The following is a 13149-nucleotide window of genomic DNA, read 5'->3' as shown; positions in this document are numbered from 1 at the left end:
CGACAAACCCTGGGTATTTCAGTCTGATGACTGATTGGACATGTTGATCGTGGGAAGGCGAAGGCATGACTGTACACACTATCAACAATATTGAAGATTCCGCAATTCTTATATTACTCTGAGATTCAATAAATGTATTTTGAAATAAACGTTTTTTTCTTAATAATGGATTTATAATTAGGGACTTTCGCCTTATTTAAAAATAAAAATTTTTGTTTATAAAAATGAGATGTTACATATAAACATCAACAGCCCCACACACTTCATCAATGATTGTCTCACATAAGATGTCGTGAGAAAAACCTAAAGAAATCATTCATAAGTACTGATGAGTATAAAAACAAAAATGACTTATTTTGAAACAAAAAAAATATTAAGGACTAAATGTGTACAAAAATATTAAGGACTAAATGTGTACAAAATGAGAAAATATATTACCCTATTAAGTCATTTTTCCCGGCTAACTTGAAGTAACCGGTCATAAGGACTGAATGTGTACAGTTTAACAAGTTGAAGGAGTAAATATGGACGAAAAAAAAACTCAATGACCAAATGTGTACAAATCAAAAAATATATTACCCTTTTAAGTTATTATCCCAAAATTAAAAAATAAAGTACAAGAAACAAACAAAGGATGCAACAATTATGAGTTTGATATAGGCATATATTTCAACGGTAATACACGCAAAGTACAAATCTTGATCTTTATAAAAGTGTGAAATTGGACATGCATTTTGAGGCGAAAAGTGGCAAAAGGAGAAATGGTGAATATGTAAAAAAAATTCTCTAAATAAAGATGCATATGAGCCTAAAATGATGGCAAAAGGAGAAATGGTGAATATATATATATATATATATATATATATATATATATATATATATATATATATATATATATATATATATATATATATATATATATCACACATATTTGAAACCGCCGGCCACCGACATTGTCACCGATGACAACCGCCGCCCTTCTCTGCCCTCCTCCACTTCGTTACTTTGTTCCCTTGTCCCGAGCCACCTGTCTTCGATCTCCCTTCCGACGAGCAGCTCTCCGACGATGTAAAAATCGTCCAAGAAAGGCTTCACCAGCATCACGCGCTGCCGTGAACCGGCGGAGCTCCGACATGATTTCGACGAGCTTTTCTGGCGAAGTCCGATCAGCATAAAAGTTAGTTTTTCGTGTTCTTAACAAGCAGATCTCTAATCCTACAGTGTTGGTTCGTCCAAAAAGTTTACCGTTCAAACGTCGAGAAACATGAAACGACACACGATTCTCAAAACAAACTTTTTTCACGCTTCAAAGGTGAGTTCTACGACCTCTTTTAAGATTTTTTTATATTTGGTGAAGAATACATGCAATACTCGTTTCACGTCTCTCAGCTGCAGGTGGGCAGGGTTGCTTATCGCTTGGATCTACCCGAAGAGCTTAGTCAGATCCATAGCACGTTTCACATCTCTTAGCTGCGGAAATGTTTGGTTGATGATTTCGCGGTGGTTCTATTGGAGGCTATGCAGGTGGATGATCGCCTGAATTATATTGAGAGACCGGTAACGATCCTTGATCGGAAGACGAAGGCCTTGAGGAACAAGGTCGTGGGCTTGGTGAATGTGCAGTGGCAGCACTAGAAGGGTTCAGAATGGACTTGGGAGACTCAAGATGAGATGGGGGAGCATTATCCAGACTTATTTGCAGCGGCGGACTTCGAGGACGAAGTCTGATTCAAGTGGGGGAGAATTGTAGCATCTGAATCCTTGAGGTACTTAATTTATTAAATTCTTGCATTTTGGGAGGAGGTATCACGACGTGAGCCATGGTGGCCCCTACGTGAGAGGTCATTGACCATTTGACCCGCATTCTTCAACCTCATGACGTGAACATGAGGCCTCACGACGTGAGCCAGGCCTGATGACCCAAAACCCTAATTTTCGAGTATTTAATGGAATGAGAGAGCTAGGTTTCCCATCCTCAGCATCTCTCACTCCCTAGCCTCCTGAAAACCCTAACTTCAACCTCCTTGAGACCTTTGTCCATTCTTGGTGACCTTGAAGAGTTTATTTGGTGGTTTTTGATCCATTGAAGTGGAAGATGACTCATGTGGTGCTTCATTTTGGCAATCTAGCTTCTACATCTTGGTCTTGCTGAGATTTTGGACCTTTGTAAGTCATAAAGCTCTTACCTTTTTGCATATTGCATGTTAGATCTAGGTTTTAAGAGTTTTCTTTGCATGGTTGGGTTGTGTAGCATGAATGGGATCCATGAAGTTGGCAAATTTATGATCATTGAGACATCTTCTGTATATGAGGCTTTGGATCTGAGTTTTGGTGTTGGTTTTAGACTCCAAGCATGAGTCTGGATCTTATTACCTTTCTTTTGACCTAGTTAGTATCTAAGTCATGCATTGGACATGCATGACTGAAAAGCTACGATTTTTTTGGTCCTTAGGGTGGATGAAGGTCCTCTGGAAGGTCCCAAGGAATGTCTTAAAGGATTAAGAGCTTAATGCTCAAAGTTGATCAGAACAGATCTCACGATGTGAGAAATGGGAATCTCACGACGTGAGAAATGAGTTGTCCCGATCTGTGAATTCTGGTTGGATGAATTGTGACTAAGTCGACTCGCTGAGTGGGGTCGGGTCGAGTCTATTCTCACAACGTGAGTACGTGACCAGAGATCAGGTTACGACGTGAGGGTGAGCTGATGGGAATGATGACCGTTGACTTTAGGCATTGAATTTTGATCAGAGTTGACTTTTGGTCAACTCTTGGTTTTGAAGGGTAGACTAAAGGTTTGCCTTGTATGATTATATAGGTGTGGTGTAGCACCAGTGTAGCTGACCGTGAGAGCAGTAGTAGTTGATTATCGATCGAGAGGTGAGTTTCCTTCACTGTACTCGTGGGTCGAAGGCACCAATGTCGGTCTACTAGATTACATTTGTAGAATGATGATTGTCTTCGTGACAATTACATGTTATACCTATATATTCTTGTTGTCTCTGTGATTCTTGATGTTATGATTATATGCTAGCTATAGGGGGTGAAATAGACTCGATACCGACTAAAAGATACTGAAGGGGGTCAAATAGACCCAGTATTGGTTGAAAGATACCGAAGGAGGTGAAATAGATCCAATACCGGTTGAAAGATACCGAAGAGGGTGAAATAGACTTAGTATGTTTTTGATTGTTATGTATGTATGGTATGGGGTATTTTGGGGGAACTCACTAAGTGTTGTGATTACAGTTTTCAGTCTATGTTTCGGGTACTTCCAGCTCAAAAGGGAAGGGCCCAGCTTGATCACACCGCATCCACCCATGTTTTCCGCACTATGTGATTTTGGGATTTGTACTCTGATATTATTATTATTATTATTATTATTATTATTATTATTATTATTATTATTATTCAGTATGATACACTTTCGGTTGTTTTGATATGATTATTAGATGTTTGAAATAATTTAAAACTAAAATTTAGCCTGAAAATTTTGGGATGTTACAATTTGAATGGTCTAGACAACCAAGATCTAGTCTTTAAGTCTCAAAGGGACCCAAAAGTGCATCTTTATAAACTTAATCCATTAAGTCCAAGTCTCCAACCTTCAGATCTGAATCAAAATGATGTTTAGATGAATAAAGTTTCCAACTTTATCCATAAAAAGGTCACAAACTGTAACATCCGGATTTCTAGGTACTGTATTTATCTAATTATTTTTGAGTTTTGGAGAGGGACTCGGCGAGTAGACGCTTAGACTCGCCGAGTAGAGCCGCGCATTGTTGGACTGGATTAATGACTGGACTCGGCGAGTCCATACGTGGACTCGGCGAGTCCACGCTGTTTAATGAAACCCTAATGTCTTGGGTTTGGGACCTATTTAAAGGCCCTTAGGGCCGTCACTTGCGGCTACCAAACCCCAGAGAGAAACCCTAAAAGATCTAGAGCGTTTGTGAGAGGAAAGGAGCCATTTCTCGATCTTTGTGATTGATTCTTACAAGAAGGAGGTGATTCCAGCTTGGAGGGGACCAAGGAGGTTGTGCATCTGGGGATTTCGAGCAAAAGACTTCATCTTTGAGGTATTATGTCGCCCCTTTATCTGTTTTGTTGAAGGAATCCATAGATGTAGAGTTTTTATGTCTTTTATTGGAAGGAGTTGTGAGAATATGGCCCCTATTCACTTTGAGACTTCGGATCTGGACCCATAGTGGTCTAAAGAGCTTATTCCAGCTTGCTTTATGTTGAGCTATGGAGGCAATGAGCTCAGGTTGTTGTTTTTGGGGCTAAATCACCAAGTAAAGCCTCCTAGGCGTCACATGAGTGTCAAGATCCAAGCTTTACGTGATTATCAGGCTTGGGAAGGTCAGATCTATGGTTCTAAGGAACAGATCTGACCTCAGGAGGTCAATTGAGTTTGTGCATGACATGAACTCGTCGAGTCCAAGGGCAGACTCGGCGAGTAGGGTTAGGGTTTCCCGTGAATCACACAGTGAGTGACTTGCTGAATTGGGGGAATGACTCAGTGAGTCAGAAGGGGGGATAGAGGACTCGAGTTCACGACTGAACTCGCCGAGTCACATTTGTGCACTCGGCGAGTCTGGTCAAGGGTTGACCGTTGACTTTTGTTGACTTTTTGGGTTTGGTCAACAATGGAACTTGTGGACTGTTTGAAGGGTAAAATAGCCTTTTAGCCTTCTTAGAGGACATGTGAGAGTCTAGTCTAGCCTAGAGAGTCGTGATTGATTGAGATGATTATGTTATGTGTATAGGCAGAGGCTAGATCAGTATATACACGGGCGGGATATTATCCGAGACATCCGAGGTGAGTCTTCTCACTATACATTACCTAGAGTGGTATTTATGTGTAGACCAGAGGGTCTTGTATGCTATGTGTATGTATGAGATTATGTGCATTGTGTTATATGTATGCTATGTTTTGTATAGACCGGACCGAAGGGTCCAGATATAGACCGGACCGAAGGGTCCAACGATACAGACCAGACCGAAGGGTCCAACGATACAGACCGGACCGAAGGGTCCAACGAGCTATGACCGGACCAGAGGGTCCAACGAGCTACGGGACTGGAGGGTCCCGCTGAGACACATCGGACCGGAGGGTCGTATTGTAGCCTCGAGTGGCGTATGTGTTGTATGTGGTATATTGGGGAACTCACTTAGCTTTTATGCTTACAGTTGTTGTGTGATGTGTTTTAGGTACTAGTGAGGATCGCGGGAAGGTGCCGGCATGATTCATACACACGAGAGAGGATTTATTTATATGAGATCTTGGGACATGTTTTGTGATGATACAGAGATTTATTATGATTTTGTGATTTTTATGTGGTGGAAAGTATGTTTTGAAATGAAAAATTGTTTTGAAAATTTGGGTGTTACAAGTTGGTATCAGAGCCTTGGTTTGAGGGATTCGGGTGCATCTTCGGATGAATCCGAACTCAAACTGAGGAGATGAGAAAGTTTTCATAAAATAAACAATTTTTCTAAAAGAATAAAAGATTTTGAGAAAGGCAGAAGGAAGTAGTGTGTACGATCAGCCAGCGCCCGAACGGTGATTTCCCAAAATACCCTTACCTTATGTGTTATGAGATATTATGAGATATTATGCATGCTAGAGTAGGCTAGGTGATCATATTAGGACTAGAGTGGCCTGATCTGTGATGCCTTAGCCTAGGAATGATTTTGCTGCTATATGATGCTTGAGAGTGAATAGGTAGCAGTGAGGAGCTGTTGGGAGGCCTACCGAAGGGTAGCCTATGCCAGTGAGATGTAATGTACTTGTGATCTGGAATCCAAGGAGGAGGACTTAGAGTGAATGCTGATGCGGTGTGGACGGTAGTATAGGGCCCGTACTACTGAAGACACCGGAGTAGTGTGCACCCTAAGTAAGAATCCATTGGGTACTAAGGAGCAAGTAGGGTTGAGTTATCGAGTGCGAGTATACTCGAGCGAGTCTCTGATATCTTGTGTTGTATTTCAGAGAGACATCATGGTTGGGACGCGCCACCGGCCAGGGACTAGCGAGGGGGTTGTGAGCGATGAGGAGCTCCGCCAGATGATTCATGATGAGGTGGCTGCTGCCATCCGCGCTGAGATTCCAGAGATGTTCGGGTCTATCAAGACCACGATGATGGAGGCTTTTGATGAGCGGTACGCCGCTCTTACTGATGCAGCTGTTGCTGCGGCCACCGCAGCCGTTGCTGCTGCCAGGCCGCAGGGGGGTGACTCGTTGCTGTACAGAGAGTTCAGCAACACGAAGCCACCAGAGTTTGATGGGACGCAGGATCCGATTGCTGCTATGAGATGGATTACCGATGTTGAGGGTTGTTTCTATACCTGCTCGTGTCCAGAGCATCTGAGGGTTCGGTTTGCGCTGAACCAGCTTCGCTTGGGAGCGAAGGACTGGTGGAAGTTTGTGACGGCAGACTTCACTACTGCAGAGCTGACTGCGGTGACCTGGGAGAGGTTCACCATGATGTTTCGAGATGAGTATGTTCCTCCGATGGAGAGGGAGCGATTGGCTCAGGAGTTCTTGACCCTCAAACAGGGTACTGATTCGGTTACTGTGGTTACCCGGAAGTTTCATGAGAGGGCGATGTTCTGCCCTGAGCAGGTGTCTACTGAGCAGGCACGTATGAGCTGGTACTTGGGTGTTTTGAGGAGGGATATACGGGAGTTCGTGTCGAACTCGACTTATCGGACATTTGCTGAGCTCCAGGCAAATGCCCGGAAGAGGGAGATTGAGCTGGAGACGCAGGCCATGGAGGAGGCCGAGTCTCAGAGGGTGGATTGGCGACCGGCACAGTCTCAGCCGGCAGCCAAGCGGGCAAAGCCCGCTGATTCGAGATCTGGGGGTCCGAAGGGCCGCACTTGTGGAAAGTGCGGCAAGAGCCACGAGGGGACATGCAGAGCTGGGATGTGTTATAAGTGTGGGAAGGAGGGTCATTATGCGAGGGACTGCCCCAAGGGATTCACGGCTTGCTTTCATTGCAACCAGAACGGCCATCGGAAGGCCGAGTGCCCACAGCTACTGCAGAGATCAGCGCAGGGATCTGCGCCTGCTGTTCGAGCTACAGAGAGTCGGTCGGCGAAGGCCGAGGCGCCGAAGGCTCGCGGGAGAGCCTTCCAGTTGACAGCGGAGGAGGTCCGCGCAGCACCCGATGTGGTAGCTGGTATGTATTCTTTCCTCGGTTTATATTGAGTTTGTGATATTATGCTTATTTTGAGGTATGCATAGGTACATTTCTTGTGTGTTCTGTACCTGCTTTGGTGTTGTTTGACTCGGGTGCGAGTCGGTCATTTGTGTCGATAGCGTTTAGTCGACACATCAGTGTTCAGCGAGAGGCGTTGAGTCGACCTCTACGAGTTTCTATAGCCGACAAGCGAGCAGTGTATGCTACTGATGTGATTCGAGGATGTGTACTCAAGATCTTCGGTGTCGAGTTCCCGATAGATCTGGTCCCGATTGCTATGGGGGACGTATGTGTCATTGTAGGCATGGATTGGTTGAGCCGATTTGGGGCTGTGATAGACTGCGAGCGACAGTTGGTGACGATACGAGACCCCAGTGGGGGAGTACTTACGGTGTACGGTGAGGGTACCCGTTCTGGCTCAGCATTTTGTTCGGCCGCTAGAGCGAGGCAGAGTCTACAGCAGGGCTGTAGTGGGTTTGTGGCTTATGTGGTGGATACGAGAGTAGATGCAGAGAGACCGAGGTCGGTCGATGAGGTTCCGATAGTGCGTGAGTTCCCGGATGTTTTACCCGAGGAGTTGCCGGGTGTACCTCCCGAGAGGCAGGTAGAGTTCCGTATTGACTTGGTTCCGGGGGCAGCGCCTATCGGCAAGGCGCCCTATCGCCTTACGCCACCAGAGATGCATGAGTTATCCTCGCAGCTTCAGGAGCTGCTGGGGAAGGGGTTTATACGGCCGAGTAGCTCGCCGTGGGGAGCGCCGATCCTTTTTGTCAAGAAAAAGGATGGTTCACACCGGATGTGCATTGATTACCGGGAACTGAACAAACTGACGGTCAAAAACCGTTACCCCTTACCGAGGATCGACGATTTATTCGATCAGTTGCAGGGAGCGTCTTGGTTTTCCAAGATCGACTTGAGGTCTGGATATCATCAGATGAGAGTACGAGATGAGGATATCCAGAAGACAGCATTCAGGACTCGTTACGGGCATTACGAGTTCGTGGTGATGCCTTTCGGGCTCACCAATGCACCGGCGGCATTCATGGATCTCATGAACAGAGTATGCAGACCGATGTTGGATCGTTCGGTGATCGTGTTCATCGATGACATATTGGTGTATTCGAGATCCAGAGAGCAGCATGAGGAGCATTTGAGAGAGTTACTTGGAGTTTTGAGATCGGAGAGGCTTTATGCCAAATTCTCCAAGTGTGATTTCTGGTTACGAGAGGTCCGGTTCCTAGGGCACCTCGTTAACCAGAATGGGATTTTGGTCGATCCGGCCAAGATTGAGGCAGTGATGAGTTGGGAGGTGCCGAGATCCCCCACCGAGATCAGGAGTTTCCTCGGGTTGGCCGGCTATTATAGGAGATTTATCAGGGATTTCTCCAAGATTGTCGTGCCACTCACCGGATTGACCCGGAAGGGTGTTGCTTTTTCATGGGGCCCAGAGCAGCAGGCCTCCTTCGAGACACTTCGCCAGAGACTGTGCGAAGCCTCGGTGTTAGCCCTTCCGGAGGGAATGGAGGACTTTGTGGTGTATTGTGACGCATCGATATCGGGGCTGGGAGCGGTGCTAATGCAGAGAGGGCATGTGATAGCATACGCATCGAGACAGCTGAAGCCTCACGAGGCGAGGTATCCCACCCACGATCTGGAGCTGGGGGCAGTAGTGTTCGCCCTCAAGATCTGGCGTCACTACATGTACGGGGTTCGGTGTACCATATACACGGACCATAAGAGCTTGAAGTATTTGATGGATCAGCCAAACCTGAACATGCGTCAGAGGAGATGGTTGGATGTGGTGAAGGACTATGATTGCGAGATCCTGTACCACCCGGGCAAAGCTAATGTTGTAGCTGATGCCCTGAGTCGCAGGGCGGAGAGTGCCCCGATACGAGATGTTTGTATGAGATTGACAGTGATGACTCTGGTGTTGGACACCATTCGAGGGGCGCAGGCTGAGGCCATTAGGCCGGAGAACCGGAAGAGAGAGCGGGTTATCGGACAGGTATCGGAGTTCGTTACCGATGGTCGAGGACTTATGACCTGTCAGGGTCGGATTTGGGTACCGTTCGTGGGTGGAACGCGTACCATCTTGATGGAGGAGGCGCATAGATCAAGGTTCTCGATCCATCCCGGGGCCACTAAGATGTATTTGGACCTGAAGAGAGAGTATTGGTGGCCCTGTATGAAGAGGGATGTTGCATGGTTCGTAGAGAGGTGCTTGACCTGTCGCAGAGTTAAGGCCGAGCACCAGAGACCGCATGGTAAATTGCAGCCGTTGGAGGTTCCCGAATGGAAATGGGAACAGATTACCATGGATTTTATCACCAAATTGCCGAGGACTGCTAGGGGCGTCGATGCAATTTGGGTGATTGTGGACAGGTTGACGAAGAGCGCTCACTTCCTTGCTATCAGTGAGAGCTTTTCCGCTGAGAGGTTGGCAGAGTTGTACGTGAGGGAGGTGGTATCACGGCATGGAGTGCCGATCTCGATCGTCTCAGATCGAGATGTGCGTTTCACTTCCAGATTCTGGAAGAAGTTTCATGAGGAGTTGGGTACGAGGCTGCATTTTAGTACCGCATACCACCCACAGACAGACGGGCAGAGTGAGCGGACGATTCAGACGCTCGAGGACATACTTCGGGCATGTGTATTGGACTTTGGAGGGAGTTGGGACACATATTTACCCCTGGCAGAGTTTTCCTACAACAACAACCATCATTCGAGCATCGGTATGCCACCCTTTGAGCTGTTGTATGGGAGGAGGTGTCGGACTCCCATTTGCTGGGGTGAGGTCGAGCAACGTGTGATGGGTAGTACGGAGATTGTGCTTCAGACGACCGAGCAGATTCAACAGGTCAGGCAGAGGTTACTGACGGCCCAGAGCCGTCAGAAGAGTTATGCGGATAGACGACGGTCCGAGCTCGAATTTCAGGTTGGTGACTTCGTCCTCCTGAAGGTATCTCCTTGGAAAGGAGTGATCCGATTCAGGAAGAGAGGTAAGTTGGGGCCTCGGTATATTGGTCCTTTCAGGGTGATCGCCAGGGTGGGCAGAGTAGCGTATCGTTTGGAACTACCTGCGGAGTTGAGTCAGATTCATGATACCTTCCACGTATCTCAGTTGAGGAAGTGTATCGTCGATGAGTCGGCAGTGGTTCCCCTTGAGGACATTCAGGTGGATGTGAGCCTGAACTATGTTGAGAGGCCGATCGCGATTCGGGATAGGAGGATCAAGGTTTTGAGAAACAAGGAGGTGTCATTGGTTCAGGTCCAGTGGCAACATCGGAAGGGGTCCGAGCTGACTTGGGAGCCGGAGTTAGAGATGCGTGAACAGTACCCAAAGTTATTTGCAAAGAGAGACTTCGAGGGCGAAGTCTGATTCTAGTGGGGGAGAATTGTAACATCCAGATTTCTAGGTACTGTATTTATCTAATTATTTTTGAGTTTTGGAGAGGGACTCAGCGAGTAAGCGCTTAGACTCGCCGAGTAGAGCCGCGCATTGTTGGACTGGATTAATGACTGGACTCGGCGAGTCCATACGTGGACTCGGCGAGTCCACGCTGTTTAATGAAACCCTAATTTCTTGGGTTTGGGGCCTATTTAAAGGCCCTTAGGGCCGTCACTTGCGGCTACCAAACCCCAGAGAGAAACCCTAAAAGAGCTAGAGCGTTTGTGAGAGGAAAGGAGCCATTTCTCGATCTTTGTGATTGATTCTTACAAGAAGGAGGTGATTCCAGCTTGGAGGGGACCAAGGAGGTTGTGCATCTGGGGATTTCGAGCAAAAGACTTCATCTTTGAGGTATTATGTCGCCCCTTTATCTGTTTTGTTGAAGGAATCCATAGATGTAGAGTTTTTATGTCTTTTATTGGAAGGAGTTGTGAGAATATGGCCCCTATTCACTTTGAGACTTCGGATCTGGACCCATAGTGGTCTAAAGAGCTTATTCCAGCTTGCTTTATGTTGAGCTATGGAGGCAATGAGCTCAGGTTGTTGTTTTTGGGGCTAAATCACCAAGTAAAGCCTCCTAGGCGTCACATGAGTGTCAAGATCCAAGCTTTACGTGATTATCAGGCTTGGGAAGGTCAGATCTATGGTTCTAAGGAACAGATCTGACCCCAGGAGGTCAATTGAGTTTGTGCATGACATGAACTCGCCGAGTCCAAGGGCAGACTCGGCGAGTAGGGTTAGGGTTTCCCGTGAATCACACAGTGAGTGACTTGCCGAATTGGGGGAATGACTCAGTGAGTCAGAAGGGGGATAGAGGACTCGAGTTCACGACTGAACTCGCCGAGTCACATTTGTGCACTCGGCGAGTCTGGTCAAGGGTTGACCGTTGACTTTTGTTGACTTTTTGGGTTTGGTCAACAATGGAACTTGTGGACTGTTTGAAGGGTAAAATAGCCTTTTAGCCTTCTTAGAGGACATGTGAGAGTCTAGTCTAGCCTAGAGAGTCGTGATTGATTGAGATGATTATGTTATGTGTATAGGCAGAGGCTAGATCAGTATATACACGGGCGGGATATTATCCGAGACATCCGAGGTGAGTCTTCTCACTATACATTACCTAGAGTGGTATTTATGTGTAGACCAGAGGGTCTTGTATGCTATGTGTATGTATGAGATTATGTGCATTGTGTTATATGTATGCTATGTTTTGTATAAACCGGACCGAAGGGTCCAACGATATAGACCGGACCGAAGGGTCCAACGATATAGACCGGACCGAAGGGTCCAACGATATAGACCGGACCGAAGGGTCCAACGATACAGACCGGACCGAAGGGTCCAACGAGCTATGACCGGACCAGAGGGTCCAACGAGCTACGGGACTGGAGGGTCCCGCTGAGACACATCGGACCGGAGGGTCGTATTGTAGCCTCGAGTGACGTATGTGTTGTATGTGGTATATTGGGGAACTCACTAAGCTTTTATGCTTACAGTTGTTGTGTGATGTGTTTCAGGTACTAGTGAGGATCGCAGGAAGGCGCCGGCATGATTCGTACACACGAGAGAGGATTTATTTATATGAGATCTTGGGACATGTTTTGTGATGATACAGAGATTTATTATGATTTTGTGATTTTTATATGGTGGAAAGTATGTTTTGAAATGAAAATTTGTTTTGAAAATTTGGGTGTTACACAAACTTTCAAGATCTAAAATTTATGCACTAAAAATGACCAAAAGCTCATAACATCCAAAACTAGCTAGATCTAACAAATGCATCATCAATATTCAAGCTTTATACCTTTAGAAGAAAGATTAAGGTGAACAAAGTCTGGATCTACAAGCTCCAATACAACCAACACTTCTCCAATGAGTTCCTTCTTCTCCAAGATGCACCAAGAACACTCCAAAGCACTTAAAAACACCTTCTTTTTTCTCACAAGGCTCAAACTAGGGTTAGGGTTTCAAGGGAGGGTGTTGGAGAGGTGGAGGCTGAGAATGGAATGAGTTTTGAGAAGTTAAGGAGCTTAAATAGGGATCAAACCATGAAAATAGGGTTTGGGCACTGATCGCATACACCCAACGTACTCTTGGTACGCCCATCGTACTCAGGGATGCCCTAGTACGCCTAGCGCACTTCCCCGTACGCCCAACGAATGCGGCTTAACCCAAAACCATCTTAACTTCAAACGGTCATAAATTCTTCGTTCCAAATCCGTTTTTGACAATCTTTATATCCACGAAAAAGTCTTAAAGAGCCCCACAATATTATCTAAATATCTTGGACTAAAAACTTCCCGAACAAAAATCCATATTTCATGCAAGAAGTCTGAAACATCAGTTTTTCCGTTTTGCCCCTTTGACTCCAATACACACCAAGGGCTTGGATCGCATAACCAATATTATCAACCTCCAATAGGTTCTAAACCTTATTCCCTTGAAGCCCAAGGTCTTTACTTGATCCATTTATTGCCCACAATCCCGAAATAA

This window comes from Lactuca virosa, chromosome 6, assembly GCF_052849685.1.
Source record: "Lactuca virosa cultivar CGN04683 chromosome 6, Lactuca_virosa_CGN04683_v6, whole genome shotgun sequence".
Taxonomy (NCBI): Eukaryota; Viridiplantae; Streptophyta; class Magnoliopsida; order Asterales; family Asteraceae; genus Lactuca; species Lactuca virosa.
The sequence above is the reverse complement of the archived record's forward strand: the minus strand, read 5'-3'. Positions refer to the sequence as shown.